The 16,311-nt window shown below is 46.1% G+C and overlaps 1 protein-coding gene across 2 annotated transcripts in view; it reads left to right on the forward strand.

Moving 5' to 3' along the window:
* The window catches only part of nrip1b (nuclear receptor interacting protein 1b), a 36,610-nt gene that overhangs the window by 3,846 nt on the left and 16,453 nt on the right, over window positions 1–16,311 (forward strand). The window contains exon 2 of one of the 2 annotated variants that reach the window (XM_071898385.2): window positions 1,782–1,864. The exons of the other annotated variant lie outside the window; for it this stretch is intronic. The gene's annotated coding sequence lies outside the window, so the exon portion shown is untranslated. The remainder of the gene's footprint in view (window positions 1–1,781; window positions 1,865–16,311) is intronic. 2 annotated transcript variants of the gene reach the window in all.

A 16,311-nucleotide genomic window follows, 5' to 3' on the forward strand; every position in this document is an offset into this window, starting at 1 on the left:
AAAACTAAACAGAATATACAAGAATATTACCACTAAAATTGCCACTGGAGCTACACTATTCAAATCCAATTCTGAATTAGTGAGGCAGATACAAAAAGGGGCATCTGAACACTCATGCTGCTTACTGATTAGAAGGCATTTTGAGTCTACTCTTTGAGAATATTTAGAAGTTTATTGCCACTAGCACACCCGAAGAATGAAACCGCTTCGGAAAACAAGGCAAATGACTACTGATGTTGATGCTGCTTTATTGAATGAGATCATTGTGTTGGTAGTGTTGGTGTATTCCCACTGTGCATTGTTTAAGTAGGTAGTGTTGAGTATGAGCTCTCAGTTAACACCAACAGTGTTTCCTACATCTCACTACATTGACAATCGCCCTGGCTCCTATTGGTGCTTCTGTCATGAACAGAAGGCAACCAAAGTCAGTGGGGCTCATTTTGATGACAAGGCAGGAACTGCTAAATGCGTCTTTACAGCCATCGCTCCTGGATGTGGGCTGGGATGACGAAATGGATGGAAGAAAGATGGACGCCTCCGACGCAACCCCTGAGAGCTATACTGGCCAGAGCTCATCTGTTGAATGGCTACCCCCGCCCCCGTCCTCCTCCTCCTCCTCCTTCACCCTCACCTCCGACTCTCCTCTCCTCGCCTCAGCCTGGCGCTTCACCTTGGCCTTGGTGCAATGACAGGCCCCTCAATTATCGCCACCGATTGATCGTTGCTGATTGCAATTGCCGTGAATTATTTAGACTTCGCTGAAATCGCTCACAAAATGGGAGGGAAAGGGAGACGGGGGAGAGGGAGACTGAAGGAGAAAGATATTGCGGGTCAGATAAATTACACGTCACCCACGTGAAGCATCGGTCTGTTTCAAAAACAACAGCTGTGGAGCCTAACTGTGCCGATCAATGAAGCAGAGCAGGGAAAGAGCACAGAGCTACCTTGTTCTGTGGTACCGGCCTACCGGCACAACACTGAATCTCTACTCGCCCTCTCCTCTGATACATTAAGTAAAGGCTGAGGAGATGTAGCGAGGAGCAGCAGACCTCCTGGGTGACGTGAGAGGAACTGACTCTTTCCCTGGCTGGGCTGGTGTGGTCACAACAGAGGAGCGGAGTGGAACTGACTCCCTCCCTCCATCCCTCCCTCCATCCCTCCCTCTCTCGCTCCTGTAGCAGAGCTGCTGCCCCCGGGCTGTAGAGGTGCAGTAGGAAGGTTTCTCTACCATTGTGGTGAGTGTGCTGCCAGGATGCTGCAGTCAGACAAGGGGAAGGTCTCTGCTTTGCCACAAGCAGGGCAATGTCACTGGCGTGACAGAGTGGGCGGGCTGCAAAGAGAATGAGGACAGACGCTCATAGATAAGAGCCATACCCAGCCTGTATGTACATGTGGTAGAGTGTCTGCCTTGATTTACAGGGGCATGGACTGCATAAAGATGGCTTAGAAAGAGTTGGCATCGTTGTTGGAATTGTACATAATTCAGAGTGCGATAATACCGTCCTTGATCATTGCAAGCATGGATTCACATCAGCTTACGTCATGCCTCACTCAAACAAAACAGCTTAGTGGCATCTGACAAGGCTACTGCACCTTGTGTACTAAATGCTATTTGCGTGGGCCCAATTGTATTATTTCATATGTCCCTAGTGTGCTCTAAGAAGCCTAAGGGTGGAAGGTTAGAACAACAGGTCGCAAAGTCCAATTACAATGCTTGAAATGCAGCAGGATTTCTGGAGACTCAGGTTGGCTGTTATTCAACTGTGTCTTATTTTAACCAGGTTATGTGGCTGGAGTGCAGGGGGAGAAGCCGGGGCTAAGTGAAAATGCCACTCATTCCTGAAGAGTCCCTGGCCTCGTCAAGGTTAGTGGCTTGTCTTTGTAAGTTGAGGGATTGATGCATGAGCCTGTCTGGCGCTGAATTCAAAGTCCAAGGCTGTCACAGGCAGCGGCTCCCCCCCCACCCCCACCCCCACCCCCCCCCCCCCCTCCCTTTGCAGCCTATCACAGGGCCCCGTCCTTCCCAACTTCTTAGCAGCCTGTCCTTTTGGGAACCTTGAGCAGCCCAGGCAAGGACTCAGCGTCTGGTGCAGTAAGCCTGTGCAGAGGGGGAGGCTTTACGTAACGTTCTGCTTTAAACATGGGCGTATGACTTCCCTGACACCGAGCAGTGCAGTGCAGAGCTGCACGCCGCGCAGCACATGTCCCCTTGGCCCCCCTGGACAAGGAGGGGGCAGAGAGATCCCTGCAACTTAATTATATCTTTCTCTTTTAAAAGCTTTCGTTTGAAATTAAATTTTCCCAGGCAATTAACTAAAGAGGAGTTTTCAGAATTTATGAATGAATGATGGATATATTGCACAGGACGACGGGGGGGGGGGGGGGGGCGGGGGGGGTTTGCAGGGGATGCATATGCAGTATATGCTGTGAGGTTGTGCCTCGGAGATTTATTTCCATCGCGAGAAGGGTCATGTTCGGGGAAATTTAAGCATCATAAAACTTTGTCCCTCAGAGTTGCCCTTGTGTGCCACCAGCCCAGCAGCACTGCAGAGTTCACATGCACCATTCAGTCAGCATTTGGGTTATTGTCAGTGTACCTGCATGACACTTACATTGGTTGGCCGAAATCCGAGTCATATGGCTTTGCAGGATAGGTGGGAAAAAAAACGCACAGGCCATGCAAGGGCTGGGGTTTCCCTAGCTGCTATTTTAGACACACGTCTTATATAGTTTGGAAACAATTCGCTGAATGATGTTATATTCTGCACACCCCAAATCCTCTTCAGCTTGAACTGTAATTGTGTAACTTTTTGGCTTCTAGTGATGAGCTGAATCGTTGCTCGGCAACAAGGGACCTGTGCGGGTGGCCGTGGAGAGTAGGAGCTGTACGAGTTCAGAGAGATCTTCAACACATTAGCCTGGTTTCCACTACAGGAATGTCACCTAATTCCCCCGAAAACTGTAGATCTGATTGTTTTTGCACGTTGTTCCGAGCTTGGACGATTCGTCAGCTGGACTAGAGTTTCATATAAAGTCACAGTCCATTTGAAGCTGTCTTCTGAACATGCAGAGTTGGCTGTGCTTGGCGTTGCTGTAGAGCTATAGTTTGTGGCAGCAACACACCTTGTACGACTTTGCAGATTCCCATGTAAATCTCCCACTGTATTTTAAATTTGTCAATAAATAGATAAATGAGTCGTTGCAATTTGAATCAATATAATATAACACATGGCCAACTAAGTGCCAAATGAATACCCCCCCTCCCACACACACACACTCCCAAGTAAGGGCTGAGGAAGTTTGGCATAACCCCAACCCCCTCTTTTACTGAAAGTGGTCTCTTGAATTTCTGAAACATGCTGTCCTATTGTGAACCTCCAGCCCACTTGTGAATCCATTAGTGAGGTGGCGTTATTCAGTACATCCTTACCAGAGCTCGGTAAACAGACTGAAAGGCTGTGGGTCAGAGGCACAGCTTTCTCATAACTGTTATAAGGCACCCAGCGCTAGGGAGGCCATTTGAGAGGAGATGGAGAGCGCCGGGCGGATGACTTGAGGCGGCTATATGACCTATTACTTAGGGAAAATGGACTGGTGACCAGAAGATTGCTGGCTCATACTCCGCTCACCCTCTGCCCTTGAGCAAAGGCAATTAACCTGGATTCCTCCAGTAAATATCCAGCTGTAGAAATGGAAAGAGATGTGCAAGAGCGATAATCGTGTAAGTGACTTTGAATAAAAGTGTCCACTAAGCAGGAAGATTAATACAGTTAATAGAATCACAGCTTGTGTTTTCAAGTTATCAAGGACCCAGGACTGCTGAACATATAGAGGAGCACCATGTTACCCCTCCTCCCTCTTATCTGTCTTTGTGCGGCCCCCCCATCCTCACACGCACACACACTCTTCTCTCTTTTCCTGGCATTAACACTAGAGCATGACCTTGACCTGATTGCTGAGGAGGCTTTTTAAGTAACTCTCCAGAAGGAGATCCAATCATGTGACACCCTTCACCCCACCTCACCCCCCTACCCTCGCTCCCATCCTTGTATGTCTAAGAGGGCAGGGGAAAGGGGGCGGGGACACTCGCCACAGGCAAGCACGCAGCTGGAGGGGCCGTCATCCGATTGGGTAATCACTGCAAGGTCAAGCGGGGTCGAGGTCGTGTCAGAGCGAGCTGCGTGGCTCGAATGATCCCTGCCCTTATCTGTATTTGGGAATGGCAGGCCACAAGTTCCACGCTGTTTCATTGTGGCGGCGGACTGAGCAGGTTTAGTCATCATCTCAACTCTCAATCACTGATACCAGCATATGTCAGGGAAAGGTCGGTTCATGGCCAGAGTGATTCATGTCCGGAGTGAGCTGGCTGCTTGGATTCGTGTTATTGCAGTTGCCTTCACTCACTCCCTACAGCTGCCCCACTGTTTAAACCACGCTGGCTCACTGGCTCACTTTAGAGCTCACTGGTGTCTCTGCTTCAGAGTATTTTTATGCTAGTATGTTAACATTTCTGCCCCCTGGATATGTTTACCATATGGCTGGGTGAATAAGGATCGCGGCCCCCTTTGTTAACACCACATTAGCACATCCCAGCCAAACTCCAGCATTTCTGCAAAGGAGGCAATCATTAGATTAAAGTGTCACTTCTCACTTTTCCATAATATCGTGCTCTCCCTTGTCTTTTCGGCACTTCCAGTATAGTTGGAGATTTTGACAGGCAATGAGAGGCACTGTTTCCTCCATGTTATATTATGTTATGTTACACAAGGCATGTGTTGTGATATAAAATGTCAGTGTGACTTCGTACTTCATTTATCATGACCAAGTAACACTAAAAAAGTTAATGTACTCAGTGAACTGGCCCAGTTGGATGACTGTTTGGGTTTTCGTAGTATATCATGTACCGTAAATATACCCACTTCCTCATGTGCATATCTTTTCTGTGTCAGTCCTAAGAAAAGCCGCAGTAGCTGTTGTCTATCTGTGGAGTGGTGACAGTAACTGTAATCTGTAATTTGTGCCTTTACAAAGCTTTGCAACATCAAAATACTAAGGAATTGAAAACAGCAAAAGAAAAGTCGGTTTCCTGTTGAATTCGGTAAACTGCCCCATACTGTCGTCAGTGAAACTACTGCAAGTTCTAAGATGAGATAACCATAAAAAACTTAGCTTGTGATTTTTGAAGCTATCCTACCCATTGATATGAGCGTAACATCTAACTTGAAAGGCATCCAGGCTGCATGTAGGGTTCCAGTCAAATAAATGGAGCAGTGAAGACTAATTTCCAGTCTAGTTTTCACAGGGATGTGCTGTCTCTTTGCTCTTCATGGAGCCAGATGTCACAAAATACTCAAGTTCTGTGCTTCTCATCTCATTGCGCTGTTATTAAAAGCAGGCCAAGTCATACTTCCCCTGTAATTAAACTAACTGATCGACTGATCATTTGCCCGGAGGAATAAGGCATATAGAAGACTACTTCCATTATTGTAGGCTACAATTTGTCATGCATTTGTCCAACTCAGTGTAATCTTCCCACTTTTAGACTTTAGACTGACTTTACCTTTACAACCAAGTTCAAATTGACAAATAGAGATTTTTTTTTTAAGATTGGTTTGGTTCATAACATAACATGCCAGACTTGGACACTTTTATCCAAAGTGCCTTTTAGCATGGCTGACCCCAGTGGGAATCAAACCCCAAAACGTGGCACTGTTAGTGCAGTGCTGTCCCCACTGAGCTACGCAGGACCTCATATGCTTGCTTGATTATGCACAGAACGTTTTCTCGTTAGACAGAACTGAAGTAAAGGTGATCACCTGCTAGGATTTGACATTTGGAAATCAGATATCAATTGCTGCGTGCCTGGTTACACCCCTAGTTCACACATACAGAGGAGAGGAGCGCCATAGAGTAACCCATAGCTTGTATAATTTAGATTTTCATGTCCGTGCTCAGCCTTAGCCCATCAGAGGTGCTCCTGTTGTGTAACTGTATTTATGTCAAGGGACAGCACTAGCGGTAGCACAAGTGTCGCTAACTCGCGTCGCAAGTATTTTTAAGGGAAGCCTAGTTTGGGTTATAAAAAGTAATGGAAGCTAAAGCAAAGCTTGTGTAACCCGTATGATCTCTTTGTACACACACACATTCGCACATACACACACCTAGGGTTAGCACAGAGGAGCTGTGTGCTTGTGTAACTGTGTTTACACGTCTGGGGCTGGCGCTGGCACAAGAGCCAGACGAATGTGGTTTATCCAGGGCCTCTTTCTCTCTAAGCCACCTGCCCTTCCATTCAGCGTTGACCTTGGTGCTTATGAGGAGGCAGGGCTTGACCTACATCCACCCCCTTAACAGGAACTAGAACCTCCACCAGCCCCCGCCAAATAAAGAGATCTGACACCCTATTCTACTTTTTCCAAACGGCCATTTTCTCTCTCTCTCTCTCTCTGTGTCTCTCTCTCTCTCTCTCTCTCTCTCTCTCTCTCTCTCTCTCTCTCTCTCTCTCTCTCCCTCTCTCTCTCTCTCCCTCTCTCTGTCTCTCTCTTTGGCCATGTTTGCTGTTCTTCACACATCTGAGCCCACGATGCAGCATAGCTCCATCTTTCTGAAGCGTGTCTGGCAGCAGAGGAAAGTGGAGCAGCGGGCTTCATGACTCGTCTCTGAGGCACCAACATGTCTGTGTGCACTAGGTCACCATTAGCACGCAGAGGCTTAGCACTCGGCTGGTGAGAGTTTAGCAGCGGGTCAACCCTCCTCTGGTTTTTAAAAGCAGAGTGTCAAGCAGTGGCTAATGCAAATCAGTACACACACAACCACATGGAGTAGCTAGCATCTGGTGGGACTAATGTTCCTGTATGGGCACACTCAGTTTGACACTGGGGTGCTAACATAAGGCACGCTAATGTACGGCGAACTCTGGACTCGGCCAGTATACCTGACAATCCATCTATGAGGGGGTTTGTGAAACCGAATTTTTAACTTAACTGGGAATACAATTCTAAAGTTGAATTTAAGCAATAAGCCATGAGATGCTGTGGTTTATAGTCGGTTTAGAAGATGTATTGGTAGACTTGAAGCTAACCCAAGTGTAAAATCATTGTAAAGCACAGCATCAAGTGGCTTATTGCTTTTATACAATGGTGATAACGCACCATACCAAAGGTAGAATGCAAATGTTCACTAAGTCTTATAATAATAATTAAATGTCACTCTTGCGCCTAACACTATAGCTCTTGGACAATAGCTAAACAAAGGTTGCTAAGCGACACGTAAGCGCCGGAGTGAGTGATAATTTTCGGTTGGCACATTAATATTTAAATGAGCTATTATGCATTCAAAGGTGTGCGTTGATTGGGTATTTTTACAATGGTTTCGAACGGGCCTCTGCCGCTGATACAGATAGTTCTGTTATACATGAACGCAGCTCTCAGCTGTCGCCAGAAGAACGTGCCAGTCCAGGAGAGCCATAGCTAATGTATGGAGGGATTACAGAAGCAATGCATGAGTGAGCGCAGCTTAATGAAGGAAGGGTTTGCATGAGAGCCCCGTGCGTGATCGGAGATATATCATGAGCTGTCCTAACCCACACAGTGGCATTCACTGGGGCCAGTGTCATGCTACCGGGCATTAGGGCAGCTCCGGCTCAGCTAGCCCCGTGATGCCTCCCCCAGCCTAGAAACGCTCATAATTTTTCTGACTGGATGACATGTCATACCTTCACGGGTGTTAAATGACTGCGAAAAGCAGCGTGTATGTCTGTGTTTAAATAAGGCAGAGGGTCCCATTTAGCATTCTGAGTAACACATGAGGTAATGGCCACCTCGGAGGAGGAGAGGTAGACGTGGGTGGCGGGTGGGGGGCTGGTGAAGCCTGTAGATGGGTGTTCAACCTCGGGAGCAGTTGTTGTATTAAGGCGTGGGAGGATTTTTGCCGTACATACAGGCCAGCTGATAAGGGTCGCTTCTATTCCAAAGGCCACAGGAACACAATGCCAAAATGCCGCGGCTCATCAGAGTAGTCTCTGAGTCTGTCTATTTTTTTTTTTTTTTTTGTATTTCTTTTCTTCCTTTGTTTCCCTCTCTCTCTCTCTCTCCCTTTTACTGTCTCCCTCGATCATGCTCTGCAGAACTCCTTGCACGATCTTAGGGAGGAAGAAAAAAAAAAGAAAGAAAAGTGGGTCAGGGCGACCTATTTTTTTTTTTCCCACAGTTCACGGAGGCAGAGGGTGGCGGAGTTATCGTCAGTTAGACGAGGAGCAGGGCCTGATGGGGAGGCAGGGCCCTGTCGCGAGACGCAGCCACTCAGAACTGGGTCAGCAGCAGAGGCTACATCTTGTAAACGGCTTGTCATACTGGGGAGAAAAGCTGCAAATGAACCATAGATTATACGCCCCAAGCTGAGCACTGAGGTCTCTCCTCACTCCCCAGCTCCACACATCAAAAACACACACACACACACACACACACATATAAGGCTTACAGTAGCGCAGGAGTCTCTGAAGCACTGCCACCTCCTATAAGTTCCTCTCTTCCCCTCTCAGTCTCCAGTAATAGCGTTTGATTACTGCAGTCAGACCTGACAAGCTCAAAGCCCAAGCCACACACGCTTTTAAGTAAAGGATCTTTTCACATTTCTCTTTCTCTGACACACGGGTTGCTATTTTCTAAATATAGCCCACTTTCTCCCGGATTTGCTCCACTTTATTCAGGTCAGGTTATTTACTGTACCAAGTTCAACTGTGGTTTAGAAATGAGCAATGCAGATGCTTATTCAGCTGCGCTGAATTCTGTGCTGATTGCATATCATCTGTGCCAAAGCCAGATACACATGAACAGATAATTTGCTTGTATGACCTATTATAAGATATCAAGCACTAAAAAAAAATACGCTTCGCTTATGGGAGACTTGTTTTAACTTGGCATGATTACTTGCTAGTGGACATATATACTGTTGTGCTGGTAAACTAATCTACTCTAAAAGTACATGCAAGGCAGCCCTAATCTCAGTGCAATGCTGGCTAAACTAGGAAGATCAGTGATGTTATGTGAAAAGGAGTAGCGGGTGACTTTTGCCCATGTTGATTCCTGGCATATTATGTTCCAGCCCCGGGGAAGAAATTATCCACAGTCACCATATATTTTTGATATTGATTTCACATGGCCCGCCGCCGTCGCTAGTCGTTTCATATCCTTTGTGTCTTCCAGTGTGTCTCAGACAGACAAAGCGGGATAAACACTGGGTTGCTGTGGCTGTTCTAGTGAGCTAGGACCTCAGAAGTGAAAATCGGGGCTTACTCTCGTGTTGGGGTCTGCTTATGGAGCAATTCAATTTTCAGACAGTAGAGCTCACTCATATTTCACTATGTGGAACAAATCTGCCTGTAATGAATCTCGCAGGACACTGTGGTGCCTCCACACCCGAGTCTTTTTGGCTCTACTGGGGGCGTGTGTGTCTATAGTAGGCCTGTTAATATTTCAGCACACCCATCTCCCCAATATGAAAACAACTTTTTCTTTTTTTTTTTTTGATGAGAGGGATTTCACAGCGAATAAAACACAGGGTTCATTAGCGGTTGTGTCACTCCTCTTCCCCTATATCAGTCCTGGCTAATGTTAATCAGATTGGTTTCGCTCTCTGTAAAAACAACCTTATTAGCCAAGGTGTCACACTAACAAACATAACATAATATCCCGAGGTGGGGCTAAACATGGCGGGGGATCGGATTAGCAGCGAGGCTCTGGTTGGTACAGACACCGGGCTCTCCTCAGCGCCTCAGTGCCACAGCTCCATAGCCTCGCTGCTGTCGGGGCAGCAGACCTGTCTAATGTTATTCTTAGCCTCAGAACTTTACATCTCTGTGCGAAAGCCCCTTAACGCTAATTGAGGAGACTGCTCATGGCTCGTGTCGCTCAACAACAGTCTCTGAGGGGGCGTTTGCATGTCACCGTCCGTCTGGCTACGTTTATGCGCGCGTGTGTGTGTGTGTGTGTGTGTGTGTGTGTGAAGGTGAGACATGCTGAGCGGTAAACCAGTCAGAACCAGTACTCGGCCACTTCAGCCAGTGCTGTGTTTTGTTTTGTTTTTTATGAGAGGGAGCCACCACAGCGCCTTTAGCAGATGGTTTCCAGCAGGCCTGCGTATGACATGTGATAACATTACAGTTCTGAAAGGTCAGGCATGAAGAGAGCCGGTAGGGGGGCTAGGCCTGTCACTGTTTCGCCCTCTTATATACTCCTCTGCACACACTATTGTGCCGTCTATGTGTGTGTTATGTAAAAAAAAAACAAGTCTGTTATGAATTTTCACACCGCTCATGTATTGAACACATCGCGTCTAACAGCGCGACTGCAAATATTTACTCTATTACTTGAACCTCGGTGGCCTGATTCGCAGTCAAAGGGAGGGTGCTGCAATATTTGCATGCTGATAAAAGCCATCTTTGTGCTTTTATAGTAGGCTATGCTCCGTTCTCATGCGAGAGCAGAGTTTGGCAGCAGAGAGCCACACTTTGGACTATGGACCGCGGTGTTTACGTAGGTAAATCAGAGCTCTTCATCTGGACCCAGCAGGTCATCATCAACCTGTCAAAACACTGGCTCCGAGGCGCCGCCCCTCTCTAAGTCTCAGAGAGGCTCGATTGGCCGGTAAGCCGACGCTCATCCTTGGAACAGAGACTGGGATATTTGTTTTGAAGCTCCGGGTCACTGTGTGCCAATGGCTCAGGGCAGAGCGGGAATTTCCTCATACGTAAACAACATCTCTGGAGTGGACGGCCATCTCATCACACAGGTGTATTCCAAACCCCCCCCCCCCCCCCCCCCCCCCCTCCCCCCTCAGCCCCCGTCCTGAAATGGCATAGGGCTCGAGCGAGGAGGAGGAGGAGGTGGTGGTTTAAAAATAAATCCGCACAGGCCGGTCAGACATTTTGAAATTCTGTCTCTATCTCAGTCTGATAGAGAGGTTAAAGATACAGCATCCTGATAAATCTCTTCCCACCAGGGGGAACAGATAAGGAGTGGCGTAGATTGAATAAAAGAGCTGGGGAGAAAGAGGGAGGATAGAGGGAGCGGGGGGTTGGTGGCGGAGGGGTGGGGAGGTGGGGGTCTGAGATGTCTATCAGGCCGCGTGAAGGTTTTTTTTGTCTTGCAGATCCAGTTCAAGGGCGCCCGCAGGCGAGGCAGCTCTCGCTCTTGCCGTGCCAACGCTGCCGCTCAAGGTCATATGAGCCAGCCCTGTGACATTAAAGAGGAACAGGAAAGGGGAACGGGGGGGGGGGGGGGGGCAGAAAACCATCAACCACAGACACGCACACACTCACTCACTCACACACCACACAGAATTGAGTTGTAAGGGGAAAAAGTAACCTTTAACTCCTTGAATCTTTCCTGTGACTTTCTGCACTGGTGTCTGGGTCTACAGTGGATTTTGTGAGGGCAAGAGCTTTTTAAGGGCAGTAATGAGAGTGTCTTATTCTCTCTGCACAGAGCCAAGAGATGCTTGGTTAACTGCTTTGTAGTTGCCAGCCACACATGCACACACACGCATTTGTGTGTGTGTGTGTGTGTGAGAGAGAGAGAGAGAGAGAGAGAAAGAAAGAAAGAAGGAAGAAAGAGAGAGAGAGAGAGAGAAGAGTCACAGTGTGATAAACCTCGGGGGAGGGAGGTAGAGAAGAGAAAAAAGGTCTTAAAGTTATTTAAAGGGACAGCGAACCAATGGCAGCCCCCTGCAAATGTTTTTCAGCTGAGTGTTGAGGCTAAAGTGAATTTCACCTTTTTCAATAGACTGTCCCATCAATAATTGAACAAGTTTGCCAGCTGTCACAGAATGCATTTGAGAGTTAAATACTGATATCAAGCTGCGTTCTACTGCATGATCAGAACCTAGCTGTTGCCATACATGGGACGCAGAGCAGCCTTTACTACAGATATACTACATAGAGCAGACTATATACTACTGGCAATACTGTCGTAAACTAGATTGCATCAGCTGGTGGTTTCAGATGGATTGTTCTATGGCCACAGGAATATTGCGAGGGAACTACTGTGTAGCCTTGACCTTTGCACTCCTTGCTCTTTGTTGCATGTAATTTTGGTGCTCTCGGAATTTAAGGTTATTCAACTGTTGCACTCATTGTGTGTCACTCTAGTTAGGAGTGCCAGCTAAATGCCTAAAATGTGAATGTAAAATGTTTTGGTACAGTTACTTCCAATTTTAATGCAATTAACTAGCATCTTATCCTACTCACCCTGTTGGATTCTGCATGTGTCCATGCTAGATTTGTCCACTGCACTACATTGGATATTGACGTGTAACAGCTATATCGTCGTACAATATATTGTGATACAAAAAAGATTACAAAGCGCATTGTGGAGGTGGAAATGGTGGCATCATAGCCACATTCAGATATGCGTAATTTAACCTGGAAAGCAACATTCACAAATGAATAAGCAGTTTTCAGTAGCAATTTTTGTGCTCTCCAAGTGATCTATGATTTCACAGTAAAATAAAGCTAATGAAAAGCCGATGAGGGATTAAAGTTAAAGTCAAATTTATTCTAATCTGGGATGTTTTGCAGTGTGTAGTGGCTGGCATCATGATAAGAACAAAAGTGAACCCATTATCAAATATTACTCCACTGTATTGACAGCTGAGAATATATTTACAGGATCCATGGGCTGAGTCGCTCCTCCACTTTTTGTTTACATTGTAGTCATGTGTCCACTGGTCAATCAGGTGTCGGCTTGCAGTGCCCATTACACTATGGCCGCTCGGTGACAACACTGTCTTGGCCTCCGACAGCACACAGCTATACTTAACGGGGGGAATGCACTTGGGGCAGCAGGGTGGCGTGGTGAGTACGGACTCCGCCCTTCAACCAGAGAGGACCCCGTGGTTCCAGTCCCTGTTTTGGCAAGCATATGCTGTGCTGAAGTGTCCTTGAGTAAAACACTGAATCCCTACCAGCTCCAGGGCTGCTGTTCTGTAGCTGACTGTGACCTCTGACCTCCCTGTGGAGGGGGAAAGTGAAAAGAGAATTTCCCTGTGTGGCTCAATAAAGTATCGCATCATTATTAGTACCATATTACTTTATACCACTCATGTTCAGCTTTGAAAAATGTTATTCCCCTGGTCTAGTACAGCTTTGTCCCTATAACTAAACATTAACCGTTATCTCCCGTAGCCAGAAATGAGAAGAGTCTACTTTGCCTCCTAATCTGTGATTTTTACACCAATACACGGCTCCATAGACAATGATTTGTAAAAGAGGTACAAGGTGAGCCTAATGGTAACAAGGATGATTTTGGGGCGCAGATAAGGGTATATTTTCTGGAATGGAACTAATAGCCTTACTATCATCTAAATTTCCTTTAGATGTAAAAGTACAGGCAGACATTGTATGAGTCTACAAAGTCAGTCTCCCAGGCTGCTAATGGAGCTATTTCAGGCTATGCATCAATATGACATCACAGATTACAATCTTAAGACTTTGGGAGCACTTTAGGTACTTTCAGTGCTGAAAGAAAGGAGGAAGGACTGGGTGACAAAACACTGAGTCATTATAATAACAATCACAGGGATGGGTGGAGCTGTACAGTGATACACCCTAACTCAAAATCTTGAATATTCCTATAGGGACTTGTGCTGTGTCTGTGGTGCTCAATAGCGAGTTAACAGTGTACTTATCATACTTAATGGTATTTTTTTATCGCCTGTGGTATCACAGTAATATTCATAGTGTGATTGTGAAATTTATCATAGGATTACTATAGTTCTTTTTTATAAGGGTACATTGATACAGTAGGAGGAGAGGAAAAGGTGCTATGGTTGTCACCTACCACACCTATCCTAGGCTTACAAGAATTTTGTTAAAATAATTAAAGTAACTGGACACAGCTTATGTGCGAAAGTGAAATTGTAACTCCAGCCTTCTCTGGTAATATGCTGGACATGCAGTTAATTACCACTGACCTTGTTTTGGGGGATGTGATGAGAAGGAGAATGTCACACTTTAAAAATGAGTAAATACATGGCTTACAATACATTGAGTACATATAATATATATATACATCCAGTTTCTTATGGAAAGGTTGTTAGCTTGCTAGGCAAGAGAGTGTTTCTCTAGTCTAGACGCACAGGAAAAATAAAATGAATAGTGCTTTACCAGGTAGCTACATGTGGGAATACATGGGATAAAGGTTTTCTTCTGAGCCCATTGAGCCCATTGAAGCTAACATTTGTAAACTGAAGAGTAATTCACCCTCCTACAGAAAAGACAGCTCGCTAGCTAACACTGGCCCCATGCCCCTTTGACTTGCACTAGCATGGCTAACAAATGCTAACAGAAGCCTGTTGCTAGTTTCTCAGAAACCTTGAAAACATCAATTTTATTTGAGTCACTTTCATTTGCTGAGTACATGGCATTTATATAGAATTTCAGTAATTGTGTTTGGTGCTAGAATTCACTCCAACAAGTACAAAACCAATGTCGGCCTATATTGACACACAGAACAAAGACATGGCAACTAGTACAGTAGTCTAGGGTACCACTGCAGTTACAGTAAAATAATAGCATATTATATGTTATGTATTATTTACAGTTTTTATATTTTATTAAATGTGATGTATTTATTTAAATGGGATTTTCTTTTTTATTTATAGAAATTTGAATTCATGGAAACGATAGCCTATTTTATTTATATTTACCCTATTTATGAATGTATTTTTCTAATACTAGTTAACAGTAAATGGGTTTACCCTTTACTACAGAAGACAGATGTTATTACCGGGGCTGTAAAGTGAGAGTGTACCGTGGAAAAAGTCAGTTCCAGTGATGAATAATAAATTGACATTCAAATTGCAGCAGAGGAAGTCCTTTCAGTGGAGTGTTGCTCAAGGGGGTTGAGTGTTTATCCCCTTGCCTGCTCCAACTATATTAATGTAACTGGACATTTTGGCTCTGCCTGCATAGTCATCTCTTCCATTTTGTAGTCTTCTTGTAGGTGTACAGTCTAGCAGTGGAGAGCAGGTTTACCCACGACACCTGTAGAGGAGTGAAACTCTTCCCCATGGGCAGAGGAGCATATGTATGCAGCCGTTATGACATCCACCCTAAGTCCCTATGAACTGTACTTTCTACTCAGACAGGATTTACCGGATAAGTGTCCCTCGCTCTTGTGACGCAATCCTTTTGAACACTAACCACTCAAAGCTGGATTTGAAGCTCCACTGAACCCTGTTGAACTTTGACACTTTAGGTGGGACTTAGAAGAAAAGAGTGGGGAAACACTTTCCTCTTAGCAGCAAAACAAAGCCACAACAACCCCCACCCCCCACCCCCCCACAGGCCGTTTGATCACACCTGCTCATCACCCAACTGGCATAGCACCATTTTGACTCTTTCCTTTGATTAAACGAAAAAGCATTTAGACTAAACAATCAATAAGTACAGGCTTGAGTCCTGAATCGTTCTAGCATAAATCTTCCTGGGGCCTGGCGTGGAGTCTTCTCTGTATCATTTTTGCTGATTAGTTTTCCCATTACTCAAAGCAGATGTGTTCGGAGGTGATGAATGATCCAATTATGGGATATTTGTCACCCATTTGATATCTGCTGCTAGTCTGGGACACCAAGGAATTTCAGTCTGGTCCCTCCAGTCCACAGTCCATTCTGGCTGGGTATATGTTGCTCCGGCCTTTGGACTTGTTGTTTGGACGGCCAACTGGCCAACTCTACCATTAGACAGAGCATGGACTTTTGCCCCAGCTTTGTCCGTCCCCAGTAGCACCCAGCCACCTCTCCCTCATCATCCCACCCCATCGTCTGGGTTACAGATAGGAGAGGTCCTCATGTTATCAACAGAATACACACCACTCCTTTCTGTTTTAGCTCCAGTGATAAGAACAGTTGCCCTCTAATAAAATTTAATTTATACTAACTATATCCTCGTAATTCCATACTCCCTGCTGCTCCTCTTGTTGACATACTAACATGCCTGAGATAGTAGTCATACATGGCTAAACTACAGTTGACCCCCCCCTCCCCCCCTCCTCCCCTCACCCCATACACACACACTCCAAAACAATACACAGACACTCGCAGCTGAAAGGGTTCATGTATGCCCCCCCACCCCCCCCCCCTCTGCTCTGTCTGTGGACAGTAGGCTGATTCTGCAGCCTCGCTCCCTCCCTCCCTCCCTCGCTTTCTCTCTCCTCTTCTCTCTCTCTCCCCTGCTCTGCTGTGCTGAGCTGTGTGTGTGTGTGTGTGTGTGTGTGTGTGTGTGTGTGTGTGTGTGTGTGTGTGTGTGACAGCTGC

The sequence above is a fragment of the Centroberyx gerrardi genome, chromosome 11, assembly GCF_048128805.1.
Source record: "Centroberyx gerrardi isolate f3 chromosome 11, fCenGer3.hap1.cur.20231027, whole genome shotgun sequence".
In the NCBI taxonomy this organism is placed as follows: domain Eukaryota; kingdom Metazoa; phylum Chordata; class Actinopteri; order Beryciformes; family Berycidae; genus Centroberyx; species Centroberyx gerrardi.